At 35.9% G+C, this 10,281-nt stretch overlaps 1 non-coding gene across 1 annotated transcript; it reads left to right on the forward strand.

Moving 5' to 3' along the window:
• Positions 1-1,961: 1,961 nt before the first annotated feature.
• On the forward strand, positions 1,962-2,068 carry LOC141682179 (small nucleolar RNA R71). The gene has a single exon (XR_012559581.1). It is a non-coding gene; the product is annotated as a small nucleolar RNA R71 (small nucleolar RNA).
• Positions 2,069-10,281: the final 8,213 nt, after the last annotated feature.

A 10,281-nucleotide genomic window follows, 5' to 3' on the forward strand; every position in this document is an offset into this window, starting at 1 on the left:
TACATCATCAAAGATATATCCCAAGCCCTTATCATGTGGTGCACCTAAGAATGTATAACTCAAGTAATCTGGTAGTGGGTGAAGCTCAAGTATGGAAACATCTTAAATAGACGGCTCGAGACACTCCTGAGAAATTTTTAGCTCTGCTAACCCAAGAGAATCGAATGGTATATCCAACTTCCTCTTCCACGGAAGTGCATTCAAAACCTGAAATTGCTCTGTTCCTTCTTTATCTTCAATAACTGATTCCCTTATTAAGGATTTCTCTAAGGTATCTGACTTTGGCAATTGCTCAAGTTCCGAATTTAATATAGAGTCGACCCACTCTACTTTAAAGCACTCTTATTTAGCTGTGGGTAACTTTATTTCCTTGAACACATTAAAAGTGACCTTTTGATCGTAAACCTTCATCAAAAGTTCTCCTTTTTGTACATCGATCATAGTTCGGCCTGTAGCCAAGAATAGTCTTCCCAAGATAATGGGAATCTTCTTATCTTCCTCGAAATCAAGAATTACAAAGTCATCAGGGAAGATGAGTTTATACACCTTGACCAAGACATCCTTCACATACCTCATGGATAAGCGATAGAATGGTCAGCTAGTTGCAATGACATGTATGTTGGTTTCAAATCAGGCAGACCAAGCTTCTTGAAGATAGATAAGGGCATCAGATTGATGCTAGCTCCTAAATCACATAAACACTTGTCGAACGACAAGTTTCCGATGGTGCAAGGAATAGTGAAGCTTCCATGATCTTTAAGCTTCGGAGGCAACTTCTGTTGCAGCACAGCACTGCATTCCTCCGTTAAAGCAACAGTCTCTAAGTCATCGAGCTTCACTTTTCGGGAGAGAATACCTTTCATAAACCTCGCATAGCTAGGCATCTGTTCAAGAGCTTCAGCGAAAGGTATGTTGATATGAAGTTTCTTGAACACCTCCAAAAACTTCTCAAACTGTTTATCCAGCTTTTTCTTCAGCAGCCTCTTAGGAAAAGGAGGTGGAGGATAGATCTGTTTCTCCCATGTATTACCCTCAGGAGGAGTGTGTTCCACAGTAGTCTTCTTTGGTTCCACTTCCGCTTCCTTCTGCACTTCTTCTTCAGCCACAACTGTATTTTCTGAAATTTTAGATTTTTCAGGCTCTTCGTCTCGCTGAATTTGGGGGCTTGCGACCTTTCCAGACCTTAAGGTGATGGCGTTCACCTGTTCTTCAACTTCCCTCTTGCCTGGATTGGCTTTTGTAGCACTAGAAAGCATTCCTGGTGGTCGATTCAATAAGGCATTAGCAATTTTCCCTATTTGGTTCTCCATATTCTAGATAGAAATAGCCTGGCTTTGGCATATAAGAGCCTGGTTTTTGCACATAAGCCGCAACTCCTCCAATTCAGATTTTTCATTCGAAGATAGACATGCACCATGAGTTTGTTGTTTTGGTGTAATTTGTTGCTGAAAATCAGGAGGGTTGAATAGCTTATTTCCAAACTGCTGGAATGGCTATTGCATCGCATTCTGATTGTTGCTCCAGCTAAAGTTAGGATGATTCCAGTTGTCAGGATGATAAGTGTTTGGAACTGGTTGCTACGATCTCTGAAAGTTGCTCACAAACTGAGCTGATTCACTAGATATAGCGCTTGCTCTGTCGCATGCGGACCTGCACACAGCTCACAAACACTAATTATCTATTTAACACCATAGTTAGCCAGAGAATCAATCTTCATAGACAAAGCCTTTAGTTGAGCAGTGATAGCCGTAGCTGTATTCACTCTAAGAACTCCTGCTACCTTGCCCTGTGGACATCTCTGGGTTGGATACTGATATTCATTAGCTGCCATCAGTTCAATTAGATCATAAGCTTCCTCATAGCTCTTCGCCCATAATGCTCCGCCTGATGCTGCATCGAGCATGGGTCTGGACTGTGCTCCCAAACCGTTATAGAAGCAATTGATGATCATCCAATCAGGCATACCATGATGAGGACACTTCCTAAGCATCTCCTTGTAGCGCTCACAAGCTTCACACAAAGATTCTCCCATTTGCTGCGCAAATTGAGTAAGAGCATTCCTCATTACAGCTGTCTTCGCCATAGGGAAGAATCTAGTAAGAAATTTCTGAGCAAGATCCTCCCAAGTAGTAATTAAACCAGCTGGTAGAGAGTGTAACCAGCTCTTAACCTTGTCCCTCAGAGAGAATGGGAACAGTCTCAGCTTCACAACATCTTCAGAAACACCGTTAAACTTGAAGGTGTCGCAGATCTCAATAAAATCCATAATGTGCATATTGGGATCTTCTATTAAAGAACCCCAAAATTGGATTGAATTCTACACCCATTGAATTATGTTAGGCTTGATCACAAAGGTATTAGATGTGATAGCTGGCCTGACAATGCTAGATTGAATGTCATTGATCTTGGGTTGAGAAAAATCCATCAAGCCTTTCGTTCGTGCTGCTGGATCTCCCATTGTAATGAGTACCTGAAACACCAACAAATAAACCGTGAAAGTAAAAGAATCCAAGTCAGTGAACTTTAATGACCACTGATGACAAGAACATAAACTAAAAATTAACACTGAGTCCTCGGCAGTGGCGCCAAAACTTGTTAGGGCAAAAACACGAGCTAATATTCATGCAAGTATACGCGTTCGCAAGTAGTATAAGATATAAATCAGATCCGTTCCCACAGAGACTGGTTTAGGTTAAGTTCAATTTATGCACCTATGCAACAATGTATGATTATTGCTCAATGCTAAGACAAATAACAAATTGGGTTTTGATTAAACTAAGAGATCAAACTAACAATTATAACTAAGAGAACAAGAATGGTTGAATTAATATATATGACAAACATGGGATTCTAACTTCATTAAATACTTCATTCAATAGCCTTATTGTTCTTAACCTTATCATGTAATGGTGATGACACTAATCAGATAACACGGAACTGATAAACGCCAACTTTCGTTGCACGAGCACCATTCTACCATACATCCACAAAAGAGATAGAAGCTGAATAGGCACCAATTATATTGAGACCCTATATGTCTATAAAATTTGACAACATAACGGTTTACGCACAAGTTATCCATAATGATTATATAGGGCAAGTAAAACGGTTAGATTTACCCACTAATCATGCATACAATACATGAACCTATGCTAGCATGGCAAGTTCTAAATCTCAAGATTCACTGTCGCTTCAAAAGAGATTAACAAACTATCTTATATGTTAGCTACGCACATAAGACGAATAAGTACAACCAATACTAGGATATCAATCAATCACCACATATCAAGATATCAAAATAATTAACTATTGAAATCCATAAGTAAATCCGCCAGAATCCCATGATAACGATTAGCCCATAATCGAACTCATCGTGACCATGGGTTCCAATGAAAGCATGGTATAAACAAGGTCTTAATAAACTGAATAATAATCAAAGTACGAATAAACGAGATCTAGGTTCAACAAGAACGAAAACGAGCATCAAAACTTACAACTAATTCAAAGAATCACAAGTTGATAACAAAATCTTCTTTTTCGGAGTTGTTTTGTGCTTCTAGGTCTTCTTCTTCGTATCCCAATCTTCCCGGATGATGAAAACCCTTTTCGGAGTTGTTTTAAGTATATTTCAACAACATCACCTCTAAAACTAGGTTTATAACTACATACTAAATGGATCTTAAATAAAGTTGGGTCAAAGATTTTTATCTTTCTTGAAAGCTTGAGATGTGTTCTTGAGGATGGTGGAGTCTTGGAAGTGCTTGGTATGATTTTTGGAACCTAAAATTACAATTGAAATCAAGAAACCAAAGAAGAGTTAATATTCATATTATTCACAAGTAACTTTCTTGATTTTATTTCACCTATCAAACCTTGATAAAAAGAGATCAAAGAATTTTCTTACCTTAGTTTGGTTGTTAGGAAGCTTGAGAATTAATGGGAGGATTTTACCATGGCTAGATTTTGAGACTTGATTTTGAATTCCTCCCTTGGAGATGAAATTGCCGAATGAAAGAATGAAGAGGGGGGGTTTATGGTTGCTTCTAGGAAATGGGATGGGTGATATCTTTTTTATTGATTGATATTCTTCCTAGTGTAGAATCCTAGGTTTATTCCTTGTTGCCAAATCCATGGACATATCTTAAGTAGCTTCCTAGTTTACAAGCTAAACTACATGTTCTAGCTTCCTTAGCACACTATTTGGTTAGCCTTGCTTGATCATCCTACATCTAGCTCACTATTTGATAAAGTAACCATGGTTAGTTTCTTACCGTGGTTAGTTAGTGTGTTACGTTTATTTAACCATTTACGCGTTCGCTCGGTCGCTTAAACGTTTTCGTAATACTTCCTCGTAAATGGTTCGCGACGTAATTCCTTTCGTATTTATTCCTTATAATTTAAATTATCGTACTTGGATATAAATCCGTAGGGTTTTAATTTTGTAATTATATTGTGATTCCCGTAATCCTCGATGAGTTATAAATACGGTCGTTTTTCAAAGTTCGTTTTCTTCGAAAACTAATAGCATTTACATACACTCATTTGGTACGTATAATCATAATAGCATTTCCGAAATTCATTTTCTCATGCACTGCATAGTGTGGGCTCAAAAGTTTTTCCCGTCCGTCAGAGTTACTATTCATTAAGCGTTTTACAAGGTCTCAAAAATTCGAGTTATTACAATAAATATTAATTCAATCGACTAAAGAATTAATATTTGCACTACCTTCCCTAATTCCGTAAATTAATTATTTAATTCAGCTCCCATATTATTTGCTTATTAAATTCTCCATGTTTAAGATATCGCATGTCCATTAATTAAATTAATTTATGACAATCAATTTAATCAATATCTTATGTCCTTGATCATCCACTCATCCTTATAATCGGGCAAGAACAAATCTGCCTGCATGACTAAAGCACAATTATCTTTATGAGCTTTCAAGAGGACACTATCACCTGAAACTATTCTTCGGACATGGTTTCCTTTTATAGTCAATATTCCACTCTGTATATAATTTCATTGCCCAATACATAAATTCATAATTTAAAATAAATTACTTAATGTATGAATCAAGGCATGTGCATTAAATACAAGTGTCAATCACTATATTCGGATTAAGAACCTAAGCAATAATAATATCGTAGAATCTTAGTTCTTCTTTATTGTCAGAATAAAAGAACTATTCTACAATTTCGATCCTGTTCAATATACACAAGTATTATTCAATAGTCAAGATAAACTATTTCTAAATAAACTTCAGTCGTTCCAGTGGTTTGTCTAACACCAATTAGACTGTGAACCTTTTTCTATATTATATAAGGAGTCTAACAATCTAATCTTCTGTTATCCCATTTGATACTAGATTGTCTACAATATATAATATACAGACATTGTGAAAACATGTATTCAAGATTCTCAAAAGATTATTATATACTTTCAAACGAATAGTTCAGTATATACCATAATATCTCTAATGTATATATCATTCTCTAACTGAATATGTCAGTTTTACTCTAGCCAACTAAACCTCTAGATGCTTCTTATTTTTCCTCAGCATATAGCATATATTGATGCTCTCTTGTTTGTATACGAGTTGATGTTGTAACGTAAATGGCCTCACTGTCTTCTCATGAATCATGTTGGATTGTATATTAGTGTAACACCCCCAAATCCGGGGTCGGGGATCCGGGTTGTCACGAGTTCCATTTCCCTTAATAACACCCAATCTTAATAAACAATCAATTACTCTGTACTGTGACCCCACAATAAACACACACACCACAAGTTATAGTCTCAGAGATGAATATCCAAAAATAACACGAGTCATTTTATTCCAAAATTATATGCCAATACACCTTAAAAGGGTTTTTGAATAAATTTACATTTCTTTGCCATTATTACAATTGATAAAGATACATAAGTCTGGTACATCAAAAGTTGAAAGCCTAGCCTATTGGTAGTTCCTACCTCAGCTACAGTGACATCAACGCCTATAGGAAACTGTGGAATGTTTCCTATCCGCTCGCGAATTGGGAGCTTGGTCCTGTTCTTCTTGTCTATCTGATGTTGTGTGATGAAAGAAGAAAGCAAGGGTGAGCAACAAGCCCACCAAAATAATATGTATAATGATTAATAATATATGAGCATTCTCATAGTACTCATGAAAGTCTTGGTCAAAAGAAATGAACCAAGCTGATATCTTAACACGACCAAGTCGCAAAATATTCAGTATATATATATATACATATAAACTTTTCACAATCTTTGAAATCCTCTGACATGTATAATATACACAGAGTTCCAGTTTATAACTGTATAAAAATATCGTTGCAAGGTGATCTAATATATCTAACCTTGTCTCAACATTTTTCTGAAACCTTTGTCATTCATAAGACAGTCATGAACTAGATATAAGTTTAAAAGATGAAGTTACAAGATACTCCAATATACTTATATCTTTTCCAAATACTACTTGAACTACCACCGTTCAATGTATAAATAGTTCATCCCATAGATTAAGCTACAAGACAAAACTTGTATAGAATCAATCTTTAAAATATCATCAAAATAAAATGAAGTTACGAGATACTTCATTTGATGCAAACATCATTTTGAAAACTTGACCCTGCCAACACTCAACAATCGCCCAACCGTAGCCTTTCTATCGAAGTGCTCTGGGTAGTGTTGCAGAAATATCCAATTGGATGATGAACTCATTACGGGAGTTTGCCGCGCCAGGAAGACCACTTACGATGATCAGTCATAGTAGTGCAACCCCACCATTTTCTACATGTAGAGGAGAACCTGTCGGATTTACTTGTCAACCGAACACTGGACTCCTAAGGAATGGACCGTCTTAGCGGAACTTCCAGGCCAATTGGGCCAATATAATAAGGCTGGGCCGGCGCCACTCGACCACTTACGCCACTCCTAGTTCAGATGAAATCCATGACTCTGAAACGTAAAGCTCGTCCCCACTTTCCCCAAGTAGAAACTTGTTGATACGGCTCCACCAAGAAGTCGTATCTAGTTGGAAAGGAAAACTCACCGATATTTCCCAGGTGATGCCTGTTAATGGATTAACTTATTCCAAGAATTTTACTTCCCGAGTGTTGGGTAAGTAATCAAAAACTCTTTTATCAAAACAGCAACCTTGTTGCGAATATAAAACACCCCACAGAGCCGGATCCCTCAGGTTTTGAGTGAGTATTTAAATCCCCTTCGAAAGGAGGATCTTAAATATAAAAATGAGTTTTGGGATCCGCCCTAACATTTAAAATCATTTCGAAGACTCGAAAACATTTTTAAGAATGTTTGGAGTGATGCTGATTTAGTAAAATAAATCAGTCCCAATCTATTAGAAAATATCTGAATATTATTATTTAAATAATATTCCCATAAAGAATAATCTTCATAAAAATAATTGAAGTAGAAGTTGTAAAACTTATACTTGAAATGAATCTTAAATAACCAAAGATGTACTTATACGAAAGTATCATCTTTATTTGAATAATCAAAAGTGAGTTTGATCATCGACACATTATTCCTTAATAAAATAAAGAATAATAATTAGTAATTAATCGGAGTCATAAGTCCTCGAATGAATATTCAAAATAATATTCATTAATAAAATAAACGGAGTCATAAGCCCTCGAATGAATATTCAAAATAATTTCAATAATAAAATAAACGGGGTCATAAGCCCTCGAATGAATATTCAAAATAATATTCAATAATAAACTAAACGGGGTCATAAGCCCTCGAATGAATATTCAAAATAACATTCAATAATAAAATAAACGGGGTCATAAGCCCTCGAATGAATATTCAAAATAATATTCATTAATAAAATAAGGTCATCAAATAAACCTTATTTGATTCATAGTTTTAAAAACTATTCATATATATATATAAATATATATATTATACTCGGGAGCATCGACTCCCGGTTTTAGAAAAAAGTTCACCTTTGGGTCCCCTATACTAAGGGTATATGCAAATTACCGCTTATCTCTAGCATAGGTATCATCAACTGAATCAACAGATATATGTATCAAGAATACGAAACAGGCATGCATATATACCATATCACATGCTACAATATATCGCAAGAATTTGCTAATTAACCATCATGCATTTATCACAAGACAATGCATATACATATATACATCACAACAACAGTATAGCGGGTAGAAAACTTGCCTGAGTGCTCCCGGATAGACTTAAGCTTAGAGTGGGTCCGATAACCTATGAACAACAATATAAGTTGGAATTAGACCCCGGTCTCTTAAGAAACTAGACTTTAACCAATTGAACCCTAACGTTTGCTTATGGTCAATCCTACGCTTAACGAATCACCTAAGTCGTTCGAGTACCCTCGGCTCCACCATTTTTAATAAATTAACCATTAAGAGTTTTAAGGCGATTCTTTCGCGAGTACCTTACCAACTGCCTAATCCATTTAAAATAATTGTTTCATACCCTAATTAGTCATTTAAAATCCTTAACCAAGGTTTCAAAGTAAGGCGAGGGGTAATAGTTCGGTCGCGAAATGCCGTTACTTAAAACGGTCATTTCTCCTAAACCGTACATCGGATTCAAGCGTACCACATATCAAAACGAAGCTCGTAACATGAACTATCTAAACATGGCAATGGTCAAAACCTAACAGTGAGTTCAAGGGTTCTGCTGTTAAGAACAAAAACAGTCTACGGTAAATCAGGCAATACGACGGCTATGTTTACGCGATTTCCCAAAATTTTACCAAACCAATTCAACACCAAACCATCACCAATCAATACCAATACAACCATATGACAATATTACTCATCAACCACTTTAAACCATTTAAACCAAGCCCAAATCATACCATGAATCATCAAGAACAACTAGTGCTACTCTTAACTCCCAAAATCAACAAAAACACTTAACAACTAAGATCTCAACATGACAAAACAACTACTACACTTAATCTATCATTCCATCATCATAATCATTTATACCAAACAACTTAATGCTAAGATAATTTAGTGTTATACCTTCCTTGAAGCTTTTAATCAATGAAAGATCCTTGGAATGCCTATGGAAGCCTTGATCTATGCTTAAGCTACCTTGAACTTTCATAAAAATCAAGAAAACCAAAGTTATTTCTTGAAGGTTACTATTCACCATCTTCTTCTTTGATTTATTGGAAGAGATTGTGAAGGAATTAGAAGCTTAAACTTATAGGATATCCATATCTATGTACAAGGAACCTTAGATAATTACCTCACTAATTAACAAGGCTTGGATCTTGAATTTTGAATTTTTCCTTCTTGAAATAAAGAGAAAGCCGAGAGCTTCCTTAGAAGAAATGAAGTCAACCTGTGTTTTTTTTGGTGAAATGATTTGTTGGTTGGTTGATTTTGATTTGTTTTGTTTTGTTTTCTTACCTTTTACCATGGTAACTTTTGTGTGGTTCTAAATTAACCAACAACACACTTGCTTTGGTCATGCTTATGTCACCATGTGATGTCACCCTTCCACCTTTGTCATCTTCTCATTGGTTTGATGATATCATCCCCACTAATCTCTTTGATTAGCTTCTAATTACTTGGCTAATGACCGCTGATCTGTTATACGGTTCGCTTAACTTTCGTTTTCGTTTATCGTTTGAGGGATCATACCCGGGATCTTATTACTTAGGTTCCCTTAACCTTTCTCAATACATTATATTCCTTTTATGATCCTCTCTTACAATCCTTGAATTTAAATCCTTTTTATCCTGTTACCTTATACTCAATTCTTTCGGTATCTGGTGGATTTTCGGGAAAAATCAAAGTGTTCGGATTTGGATTCTGACGATCTTTACATACACTTATATACCACATAGAGTACTAATAATATCCCAGAAGATCAATAAAAGAACCCCTACATAGTGTGGCATGAAAAGTTTTCTTATTCAGCATAATCAGCAAAACACTATTCATAAGGGTTTCAAAAATTCCAAAATTTGGGGTTATTACAATTAGTTACAGGCTCCCCTAAGTTGCAAATAGACAAATAACCTATGTTAAGCCTGATACTTGCTGTTATGCCTAAAACTCGGTTTAAGCATTATCTGCATCGAAAACGGGTCAATTGAATGAAACGGAAGCATTAATGTCAGGATCTATGAAAGATAGGGCGAGCCCACTTTCCCAGAAAATTAAGGGCGCGCCCTCCATGATGTATGGATAAAAAATACCTTAAAACCTTAAGGCACGCCCTCAGAATGATACAAACATGAGAGGCTTAGA

This window comes from Apium graveolens, chromosome 8, assembly GCF_009905375.1.
Source record: "Apium graveolens cultivar Ventura chromosome 8, ASM990537v1, whole genome shotgun sequence".
Taxonomy (NCBI): domain Eukaryota; kingdom Viridiplantae; phylum Streptophyta; class Magnoliopsida; order Apiales; family Apiaceae; genus Apium; species Apium graveolens.